The sequence below is a fragment of the Notothenia rossii genome, assembly GCF_949606895.1.
Source record: "Notothenia rossii genome assembly, chromosome: 4".
In the NCBI taxonomy this organism is placed as follows: Eukaryota; Metazoa; Chordata; class Actinopteri; order Perciformes; family Nototheniidae; genus Notothenia; species Notothenia rossii.
This window is the reverse complement of record NC_136902.1, coordinates 43873244-43884698: the sequence shown is the minus strand read 5'-3', so window position 1 is coordinate 43884698 and position 11455 is coordinate 43873244. Positions and strand designations below refer to the sequence as shown.

The window sequence follows — 11455 nt, the reverse complement described above, 5'->3', positions numbered from 1 at the left end:
GTGTGAAATATGTGGTGCTTGAAGCAACTAGGTATTTAAATTTATGGAAGAAAGTGGTTTCCTGAAAGAGTTAATTGGAGTAAACATGTTACAGTGGGTGAAAACAATGTTTCGGGATATGGTACAATTATTAGAAAACATTAACTGGGCTTAGATGATATTTAACATCAAAGAAAGATAGTATGGTTAGGAAAATAGAGTGGGAAAGATTGGATTTATTTTACCTCAGTGTGTTAACTATAGATAATGCGTCCCGAGATCTCTCTCTCTCTATCTCTCCTCCTGTCAGAACGCTACGACCCCAACTTCCAAGCAGACAAAAGACATCACCACGGAAGACTCCTCCTCCTCCATCGAACAGACAGAGAAGCAGAGCTGAACCATCTCCACCTGAGGAATCCAGAACTACAGGTGACATAAAAAGGCACACTCTCATCGGTCCCCCACAGGACATGAAGTTCCAAGCTGAGCCACAAGATTTGGACACAAGAGCAGAGTGTGGGACATGAGAGCAGAATACGCCCTCCATGCAACAAAGTAGAGACTGTAAAGGAGGAGATGAAAAGCAAAGCAGTTGGGCCACTGAAGAGAGTTACAGCGGAAGGATCCAAGCGCAGATGGACTGAGGAGAAGGTGGACGGAGAAGAGGACAGGACGGAGGAGTTGGCATGGTCCGGCAGAACGTGAGGGGGTCGTGGCTTGACAACCAGAGGGGGAGAGAAGGAAAACGGGAGTGAGTGAGTTTACACATAAACACACTTAATCACCAACGAGAAATACGTAAAGAAAAAGGTTTATTAGCCATGAATTAATCAATTGGTGAATTTATAAAGAAAGAAAGAGGAAACTATTAAATAACCCTAAAAACACACTGAGGGTAGAACATATTATTCAATCTTTTCATCATATGAACAAATTATTCTTTAAGAGTTTTTTTTATTCATGTGTGAATTTGGGTAAGATTTAATTTGTTACAGTATAGACCTACAGTTTAAAGGGATGGTTTTAGTAACCACTCTATAAAAGCAGACAAATCTTTATTTGAATGGAAAATGTTAAAGGTAGAGCTAGTACCAAGCCAAAGATAGTATTCCAATCTAGAGTATTGATTTCTCCATTGTAGCATGGTTATTACCTCAGGAGGGAAGATTAAGGTGGAAATAACATTTGTTTTTTGTCCAAGATGTAGAGTTTTAAAAAGACAAAAGAGAGATTGCACATTTTAATTTAAAAAAACTAATATAATTGGGAGTAATACATGGGGGGCCTTGGATCACTCATTGTGATGGTGCATATTTTACAACAAATATCGTTCAGGGAGAAGGGGTCGCTCGATCCACCCTGCAGATGTTTTAAATCTTACTTGCAGCTTCAGATGGAGTATGAGTTTTAAAAGACAAGCGCCACCAGCTCCTAAAGGTCATCCATTCAATCAGTGATGACCTGACTTTTAGAGATGTTATTTAAAGGAGAAACATATCTGCCATAGGTGTAAATTCCTGAATTGAACTGCAAACCATTAATGAAATGACTTCTGTTTTAAAGTTCTTGTTAAAGGAGGGAGTAATTATCACATGCTCTAGCACCCAAGGTTCTGTTAAAGGGGTTAGCATAGCTATTTAAGTAGACAAGAATTGAAAATAAATTAGTATAATGAGTTATTGATATTCCACTGGTTCTCACACCATTTCAGGGACTTTATCACTGCATTAGAACAGACCACCCAAAGGTAATGAGAAGGAACTTTTAAGTGATGAAACTCTACAACTGTTGTAACTGACCAAAATCTTCTCCCAGAAATGACTGTCTAGAATGCCGTACCCCAGAGTAGAACGTACCGATTGATCACGACGGCCCCTTCTAGAGAACATATTACTTTCATACCTTAAATGGTATGAAAGGAGGGAGGGTACATTTCTCATGAGGAGATAATTACAAATGCTAGCAGAACAAGACGACCAACCCCCGTATACAGATGTTGATGACAATGATGAGTTAGTTTAAATGATATGGATGTTCGGAGATGAGATTGATCAATGAATGTCCAGCTGATGTGATTCTTTACATTATGAAATCATGTGAAGAAGTGAGCAAAATAAAATGCTAAAATGGAGTGAATCCATTTCAATTTATTTTATACTATTCCAAGATAGTGTATTTTTATTTTCAATTTATTTTATACTATACCAAGATGGTCTATTTTATTTGACTTTACTATTTTATTGCTATTCTAAAATGGTTTATTTCTTTTCACTTTGTAAAAACAAGTGCCTTAACACTGAGCGTGGTATGAGAACGGTTTCTGTGAAAGGAGGGACGAAGAAATGTTCTGATACCAAGCCATTGCTGCTATTTTGAAGAATGATATTGAATGTAAACACTAGAAGTTATGCACAAGGGAAAACTTTTATGTTTGAACACAGACAAGAATTTATTTTGTATTTTTGTAAAGCCGGCTGTAAAACCATTCCATTTGATTGTATGTTTGTTAATGAGATATGTAATATGCAAAGTTCAGATGAAGAACTCATTGATTTCAGTATTATACACACCTTTTAGGTGTGTAAGGAGGGACTGTTAGAAATTAAAATCAATGTTTTAATGGGGAAATGTAGTTTAAACATGCCGTCAGTTTTAATGCTCTTTTATACTGAAAAACCAGAAATTCTTGTGTACAAGCAGTTAAGCTTTTATTCTGAAAATCCTTCATCTCCGGTTAGCATTTAGCATGTGGCTAATATACGATTTCCTAAAGAGGTGAATTTAGTAGCGAAATGATATGGAGTGGTGCAAACCGAAGCTACTGATTTAACACTACAACTATAGATGTCGAGATACTACCATGCTGAATATTAAATGAAGGTACAGTTTATTTGAATACATTATTGTTTACAGACGAGAGTAGCATGTGACAACATCCGGAATGACCGGAAACCAAACGAGCCGAGAAGTATTGTTTAGAGTATTGATTACAGCGTTTAGAATGTGTTAAATGAAAAGTGATGAAAGAGAATATGAGGAGAAACGGCGTGTTAAGCATATATTGAATGTGAAAAGAACCTATCCTCTGTTTAAATGCAATAACGGACATTGGAGACGAGGTGAGCCGGCTGGCGGGGAGGAGCCAGCAGAGGATATATAAACAGCACCGGAGGAGAGATCCATTCTCTTCTCTTCCCTATCGAGGAGAGCCAGATCACAGCTGTTTGTCTGACTGAACAATATCATGCTTGTGTCCAACCCGCGCCTTTTTAAATTAAAGTACTGTTAGAAATTCAAATCAATGTTGATATGGCGTAATTTGAATTAAATACACTATTTGATTTAAATCAGTTTTATTCTGAAAAACCGGAAGTTCTCACTATTAGCTTAACACTTTTATTCTGAAAATTCGTCACTTCCGGTTAGCATTTAGCATCTGGCGGAATCATACGATTTCAAACCTTGAACCAAGGTGAAATGACATGTGATGTTGTACACTGAGCACACTGGGATTAGCACTCATTTATTGACGCTGAATAATGTGTAGCAGGGAATGTTTAAATAACCACAGATGCCAGAATGATGCAATTTAGCTACAGAAAAATGCAGGAATTGCATTGGACCCGCCCCCCGACAACGCCGGCCAATAGGAGAAGACCTCAGATGACAACAGGAAGAGCAAGCCAAGAATTGATCTCTTCGACCCCCTGACCTGAACTGACCGGTCGGATGTGGAGAGCGCCTCCACTCGCACATTTCATTTTGTACACCACCGCATATTTTGTGTAATTAAATGCTGTTAACTTTTATAAGCTTCGCTTGACTCTTTTCAGTCTCTCTTGCCTTCAGGGTTCTAGAATTGCTTTCAATTTGGCGTCCCTGGGTGGACCTGAAGCAGGATAGAGCTGAGTAGAGGGGAAGGCTGCAAGCTAACTAGCATCACACCAGGCTGCACAAAGGGAGGACAGGCTACAGACTCACTGCTGGAGTTTTTGGCTGGGCCTAAACGAAAGGTGAGACAGTTACCTGTTCAATTCAAAAACTGTATAGTTAAATAACTTACATTAGGTGCAAGCATTGGTATGGATCTGTAGATTGATCTGTGGTGATTGCGAGTGGTGTGGAGATTGTATATAGTGTTTCTATTCATCTCTGTTGTATCCTCGGCGCCGCCCGATTAATGTGAATATTACATAGTATTAAGACCTTCTGGGGAGGTAGCAGACTTGATCTGGTTTACACTGGACTGGGTCCATTCATGTTAGTCTATATGTTTGATGTGTTAAACCGGCTTAGTCTGGTTTAATAAAGTATATTGTGTGGAGTTTTTAAGCCGAAAAGTATATTTTTGTGCAATGTTCTAAGCCGAAACGATTGTGTACAAGATTGGTATGAGATCAGCTTTTAAGGTCAGCATCGAAAGAATTTAGAGCTAAGATAAATGAAGATTGTGTTGTTTTGTATTGTCAAGCAGTGTGGTTTTAATCTGCACATGTTGAGTGTTCCCCTTCCCCCAGTCACATGAGTTTTATACTATACTGCTAAGCTAGTTAGCTAGCCAGTTGACATTACTAGATGATGAAGTAGTTTGAGTGAAGATACAACTGGTAATTACTGATTAAATACACAGGGATGGTGTAGATGAACGTTGAGAGTAGATTGAGTTGTTTTGTTTTTCATGCTTTTCAAAGAAAGTCATTTGAACTTTATTATTTTGGGGAAATAAACAGGAAGTAGGTTTATGAACCGGAAGTACTAGTTGATACATTTGAGAGGAGTTCAAAAATAAAACAGCTCCCCTAGCGGACATAATAAGTATTACAGTTAATACATTCTTCACCACACAGATAAAGATTACAGGAGGTTTCTTTGAATTGAAGTATTGTAGTTGACTCATTTTATGACATTTGCATAATTTCATAAACTTGAGTATACACTGTACACGGTTTATTTGGATTTGCACCATATTCCTATTTTCATATTACTAAGTCAACTTCTGTTCATTTTTATTTCTTTATTCAGATTTTAAAATGTGCATAATTTCAAAATGTTAATTTAATTTGTCTAATTTTGATTTTGATTTTCCAACATTTTTATTTATTTGAAAAAAAAACAACAACCAGATTTTAAAGTTAAGTTCAGGTGACATAGGATATCTTTATAAAGAATACAAAGGTACTATTCAGAGGATTAGTTTTTCATCTTTGATAACTTAATAATATTATCCAAGTACTTAAACATGTCGCCAAAAGACACCAAGTTGAGACCAGTCGCAGAGCCAGGCTCAACTGCAGATATCAAGGAAAGGGTAAAAATCAGATCGGATGCTTTAACAGTTTCAAGTAAAAGACAGAGGATATGGAACCAAATGGAGAAACTGTTAGAACAGTGGCAAACGAGAGGATTGATTCCAGCAGATGATCAGCCTGGACCAACGGAAGCCCATAGAAAAGCTGTAGTTGAACATGAGAATGCTGAATACTTACAACAGGAAAAAGCATGGATCAAAGCCGGACAACCCTCTTGGTAAGGACCTGAACACATTGCTATGAACAGAGCTGAAAAAAGAAAAGCTATGGTTGCAAGTCTGGTATTCCATCTGGAAGATGCCAGCCAAGGATTGACAAACAGCTTACATGTGGTAGAACTCAGCAGAAGAATGGAAAAGGAACTCAACAGAGGAATGGAAGAGCAGCTCAACAGAGGAATGGAAGAGAGACGAAAAGCAGATGAAGCCCACAATGACATTATTGAAGAGAGACGAAAGGCAGTTGAAGCCCATAATGACATTATTGCCGAAAGACAAAGGGAGGAAGATAAATACCAACAACTTCTGGCGGAAAGACGACAAGAAGATGTAAGATTTCAGGACATGAAAGCAGATAGACAACAGAGAGAAAGGAGAGAACAAGAAGAACGAAGAACTCAAAGAAAACGCAGAACAAACTACTCTCCTGACTATTCCGAAGGACAGGGAGGTGAAGATGACGACGGCGGTACACAGTCTGAAACCAGTAAACCCTCCCCATACCATGAACAGTCACAGCAACAACGCGGTTTTGCATCTCCTCCTGAGAATAATAGTAGCGACGAAAATGAGCAACATTACCCTGGGAAATGCCCCAAAACGAGAAGAACCAAGAAAACTAAAAGATCCAAGACCGGTGCACATACCTCCATGCCATTGATAGCGGCTGGAAGAGGAGGATTTCAATAACAATCATGGACTCACAGGGAAATGGAAACATTAGTGGCAAAACTACCTCCACTCACGAAAGGAGGTCAGAAGTGGGTGAATTATCTGAAGAGATACACAGCCCAAGACCACCTGTGCTTGGGAGACATGAGGGCCCTGCTCGGACGGATTGAAGGACGACTGGAAGCAAGAGCAGTAGATTCCGAGGCCAATTGCACGCACGACCCAGATGACACTTCATTCAACTACATCAGGTCGAATTATTGGGCTGCTATTCGTCACATCTACCCGACAACACGCAGTTTACATGCCCTCACCGGCCTGAGGAAAGGCACGGAGGAAAACATGCATGCCTTCCTGAAGAGATGTGAAGGAGTGTGGGAGGACTGTACTGGAGAACGACATGACGTTTCGCCGGCTGTCACAATGCTGTGGAAGGACGCGGTCATTAAAGCCCTTCCCCAATCAGTGCAGGCACGCCTTAGAGATGTGGTGGGGTTAGAAGCTAAAATCCCAGAAGAATGGAGACTACATCTCATTCACCATGACATCAAATGCCAGGAAATAACAAAGGAAGATGATGAAGAAACAAAGAAACTGGAAAAAATACTTTTGAAGATGCAGGTGGCTGAGAAAGATACTGAAGCTAATCAGATGGCCATACTAGCAGAGAAGGCAGGGTGGACACCTCCAACAGTTCAAACTCAGGAAGAACCAGAGAATCAAATGCAGAACCAACAAAGCGGACGAGGAAGTGTATGTCCACAAAACCAAGTTCAGCAGATACCTGTGTATCTTCCTACGCAAGTACAGCCACAAGCACCGCAGTATCTTCCCACACAATTCCAGCAACAGCAAATACCTGTGTATCTTCCTACACAAGTACAGCCGCCAGCTCAGGCATACACTCCCATACAGCATCAACAAAAGGGACAATGGAGAGGAAAGCAACGCTCAAGAGGAAGAAGAGATGGTGGCTGCTTCATATGTGGTGATTGTAGACATTTGGCCAGAGATTGCCCCACTCAGCAATATCCACCACAAGGTATCACCTCACAATACAGAGGAGAACCAATGTTAGATATGAGAAAAATTGAGGCGGAAGCATATGCCAGGGCCATGACGAATATTTCTGTTGGACCAGGGGATTGGGTAAATGTAAAAATCCACAAGATGAAGCTGTTGCAACCTGTACGGAGTGGACCGCTGGAAGTTGTAGAACGCACTGCAGATGCACTCCGGATCAAAGTTAAAAAAGGAACATGTTGGCACCCACTTACACAGTGTGTAGCCGCACCGCTACATTTGCAGAAACGGCACGGCAGTTAGAACTGATTTTGGAAAACTGGTTCAAAACAATAAGGAATCGAACATTTTTACAACGACAGCACCAGGAGATGAGTAAACTCAAGAATCCGTAGAGTGTAAATACATAGAGAAAAACACATTTTTATACTCGAACTGTTTGCACATCATAGACAAGGGATTTAGACAATATAAATAAATGTTCACTAAAAGTAATAAGTAAAATGGAAAGTAGACATAGGCCTACACTTGAGTCAAATTTCATTACTGTAATCTGATTAGTGTGCTCTGCAGGGTTACTATTGTTCTAAGTAACAGTGGGATTTAAAATATTGGAGAAAATATGGAGATGTTCTTTCTTAGTGTGTGAAATATGTGATGCTTGAAACAGGTGTTTCAATTTATAGGAGAAAATGGTTTCCTGAAAGAGTCAGGTTGGGTAAATATGTAGCAATGGATGAAACAATTTTTAGAGGGAGTATTTGTAATATCATTAGTAGACATTCATTGTGTTGTTTAGATGGCATTTAACAACTAAGAAGGATAGTATGATTTAGAAAGGGACAGAGTGGAAAGGGTTCGATTTATTTAACCTCAGTGTGCTAGATTTCTTATAGATAATGCGTCCCGAGACCTGGACTCCCCCTCTGAGTCAGAAAGGCTACGACCCCGTCCCGCCAAGCAGACAAAAGACCTAACCCAACAGGAGACTCCTCCTTCTCCATCAAAAAGACAGAGAACCAGAGCTGAAACAACAACAACAACAACAACAACAACAACAACAACAACAGAACTGCAGCCAGAACTATCTCCACCTGAGGCATCCAGAACCAAACGGCTTGCTGACATACAGAGATACTCTCATCAGTCCCTCAGACCAGGCATGAAGTTCCAAGCTGTGCCACGAGATTTGGCAAGAGCAAAGTGTGAAACTTGAGAGCAGAATCCGCCCTCCATATAAACAGCGAAGAGACTGTACAGGAGGAGATGACATATAAAAAGCAGTGCAAGAACAGTGGCATGATGTGGGCTGCCGATGTGACTGGGCCAAAGGCTGCCTAAAAGAGTTACAGCGGATGGATTCAAGAGCTGATGGACTGAAGAGAAGACAGAATCAGAGGAGTTGGCATGGTCGATTAGAAGTGAGGAGGCCGGGGTCACGGCTTGAGACAACCAGAGGAGGAGAAAAGGAGAACGGGAATGAGTGAGTTTACACATAAACACACTTATTCACAAACGCACATAAAAGAGACCACATTTAAATAACTTGAATTCACTTGATAAATACGTAAAGACAAACAGATTTATTAACCATGAATTAATCAATTTGTAAATTAAAAATAGCAGTAAAGAGGAAACTATTAAAGTAAAATGAGAAAATCACACTGAGGGAGACATGATGGAAATATTCACTCCACTTTAAGCAGTGGGTGTTGTGGAGTACAGAGTAGAACCATATGCTTCAATCTTTTCATCATGTTAACAAATTATTCTTTTAGAGATTTTTATTCACGTGTGATCTCATTTGTTACAATATTGATCACCATTAAAAGGATAGTTTTAGGAACCACTCTATAAGACACATCTGTATTTGTATGGATCATGTTAAAGGAAGAGCTCGTGCCAAGCCAAATATAGTATTCCAATCTGAAGTGTTGATTTCTCCATTGTAGCATACTTATTACCATAGGAGGGCTTTCAGATGGAAATATGAAATGACTTCTGTCTTAAAATCCTTGATAAAGGAGGGAGTAATTGTTACATGTTCGGACACCCAAGGTTCCACACACTGCTAAAGAGTTTAACGTTGTTTTTTAAGTGGACCAGAATTGAAGATAGATGAGCTATGAAATACATAGCAGAGCTACACAGATCCTAGTAATGGTTTGACTCAAGATAATAGTTATGTACACAAGTTTCTGAATTAGATCTATTAGACATTGTAATACTAATTAGGTGTAAATGAATTGCAGTATCAGTAGTACTATAAGGAAGTGAGTTTTGTACCAAGTTTCAGGAAAGATGGGAGGCAGAAGTCCAAAAGGAAAGTTAGAACCATCTTGAAAATCATAGTTGAAATCGTGAATGAATAAGGAATGGCGCTCCACATATGACATATTTTTGTAGATAAAGGGAACCCGCCTATGCTGAAATACCTCTGAAAAGACTCTGCAGAGCACGACATGGCCAAAAGACTGAGACCAAATTACCTTTGACCCTGACTGACAGTGTGACAAAAGCACTGTCAATGACTGACCCTGGGGTCAGTCACCAAACCAAACCTGACTTGACAACCAGATAGTGTGAATGTGAATGAATGCCGGCATGTGATCAGTGTAACTGCATGATTCTAAAACAATAACTAACCAAGCATGTTTTTGGACTAACATATTATTTTGGAGCTCCAAGGGAAACGAGAGGTTTCCTAAAAATTCCATAAAAAGGGGAAACCGGACATGTGACCCGTTTCTAATCTACTTGATGATATTTTATTCCCACAGGAGTTGGCGGTTTGCAAATGTGAAACTCAATCTAAAATCTGAAGATTCTGTTTCTTTTGGGCCTGAAAGACAGAGAGAAACACTTATTTTCACTGAAGTGTTTACTGTGGAAATAATAATAATGGGTCTAAAATTGTAAACAATGTTCGTTATGTCCCTAACCAATATTTACCTGAAAGTGTTTTCCCCCTCCCAATTACAGGATTTTGTTACACATGAGTTCATGTGTAAATAGGGGGGAGTGTGTATAATGTATAATGTCAACATGTAAATGTAAAATTCACAATTTAAATTTTTTCTTTAAGGACTGAAAGAAACCTTCCGCCCCAACCCAGATGTTCAAACTGAGCATTGAAGATAGTTTTAGGATTAACCTGCTCCATAACCAGATAATATACTGTTTGGTGAATGTTGACATGTTTCTAATATTGATTGAGTTATAACAGGTAACACAGATGCAGAATCAGTGGCCAAGGGGCTACTGTGAGAGATCTAATTCCAGAATGGAATACCGAAAAAGTTGACCTGTGATAATGAAACAATTTTGTAATATTTCAACAGATATTAAAGTACCTGAGGTTTGAAATGTAGAAAGAACATATTACAGTTAAGCTGAAACATATTAATGTAATGAGACAGAATTTAATTTTGATAACATCTTGTAACTAGCCTGGTAAAAGAAGTAAAGGCCATAGACTTTATTGTTTAGGTTATTATTATCATTATGGGGATATACATTTCATTTCAATTCATAATAGAAAGACATTTGATGACAGTATGTTGGATTTCTGTATTCATTTTTCAGCTTGATAATAGATAGGTAGAAGCAGTATTGCCAGGTGCAATCGATGGGATTTCTGCACACGATCCAAGCAGAGAATGACGTACCTTACAGGACAGACACACTCAGGAAATCATTCACTCTGACATCATCATGACTTTAGTTGTTTTTGAATCATAATGAAATTGTATTACATAACGTTAGTGTGTTTTTACCACAAACAGGAATAGTTAATTGTTATATTAGATTTGAGAAAGATTACAAGGATTTTATTTAGTTCACCAAGAAGATGTTTTTTGTTTGTAACATATGCCAAGTAGTAAGATTCAAATATCAGCAGGTTCTGAATTATTATTCCTCTGTCCCAGAACCAACAAGAATGTGGATGGAGAGAACTATATCTACTGGAGCCAGCAGAGATTCGTAAATTGCACCAGAGACACAGTAAAAGGATGACACAAACAGTTAGATAAAAACAGACCGATAGAATGGCGCTAGACTTGTTTAAATAAAGAGTAATATTTAGCTATTTTTAGATAGTTTAATCCTTCATATACTTTGTAAAGGAACAAGTGCCTTTACACCAGATACAGTATGAAGATGATTTATGATGTGAAAGGAGGGCGTTAGACATTTTCCATACCAAGCCAATTGCTGCTATTTTGCGAAGTGACATTAAAGGTTTAAGAT

General features: G+C 38.9%; 1 long non-coding RNA gene across 1 annotated transcript; it reads left to right on the top strand.

Annotated features, from left to right (window-relative positions):
- The first annotated feature begins 783 nt into the window (after positions 1 to 783).
- LOC307036455 lies at positions 784 to 10891 on the top strand. The gene is made up of 2 exons (XR_013807359.1): positions 784 to 3995; positions 8090 to 10891. It is a non-coding gene; the product is annotated as an uncharacterized lncRNA (long non-coding RNA).
- Positions 10892 to 11455: the final 564 nt, after the last annotated feature.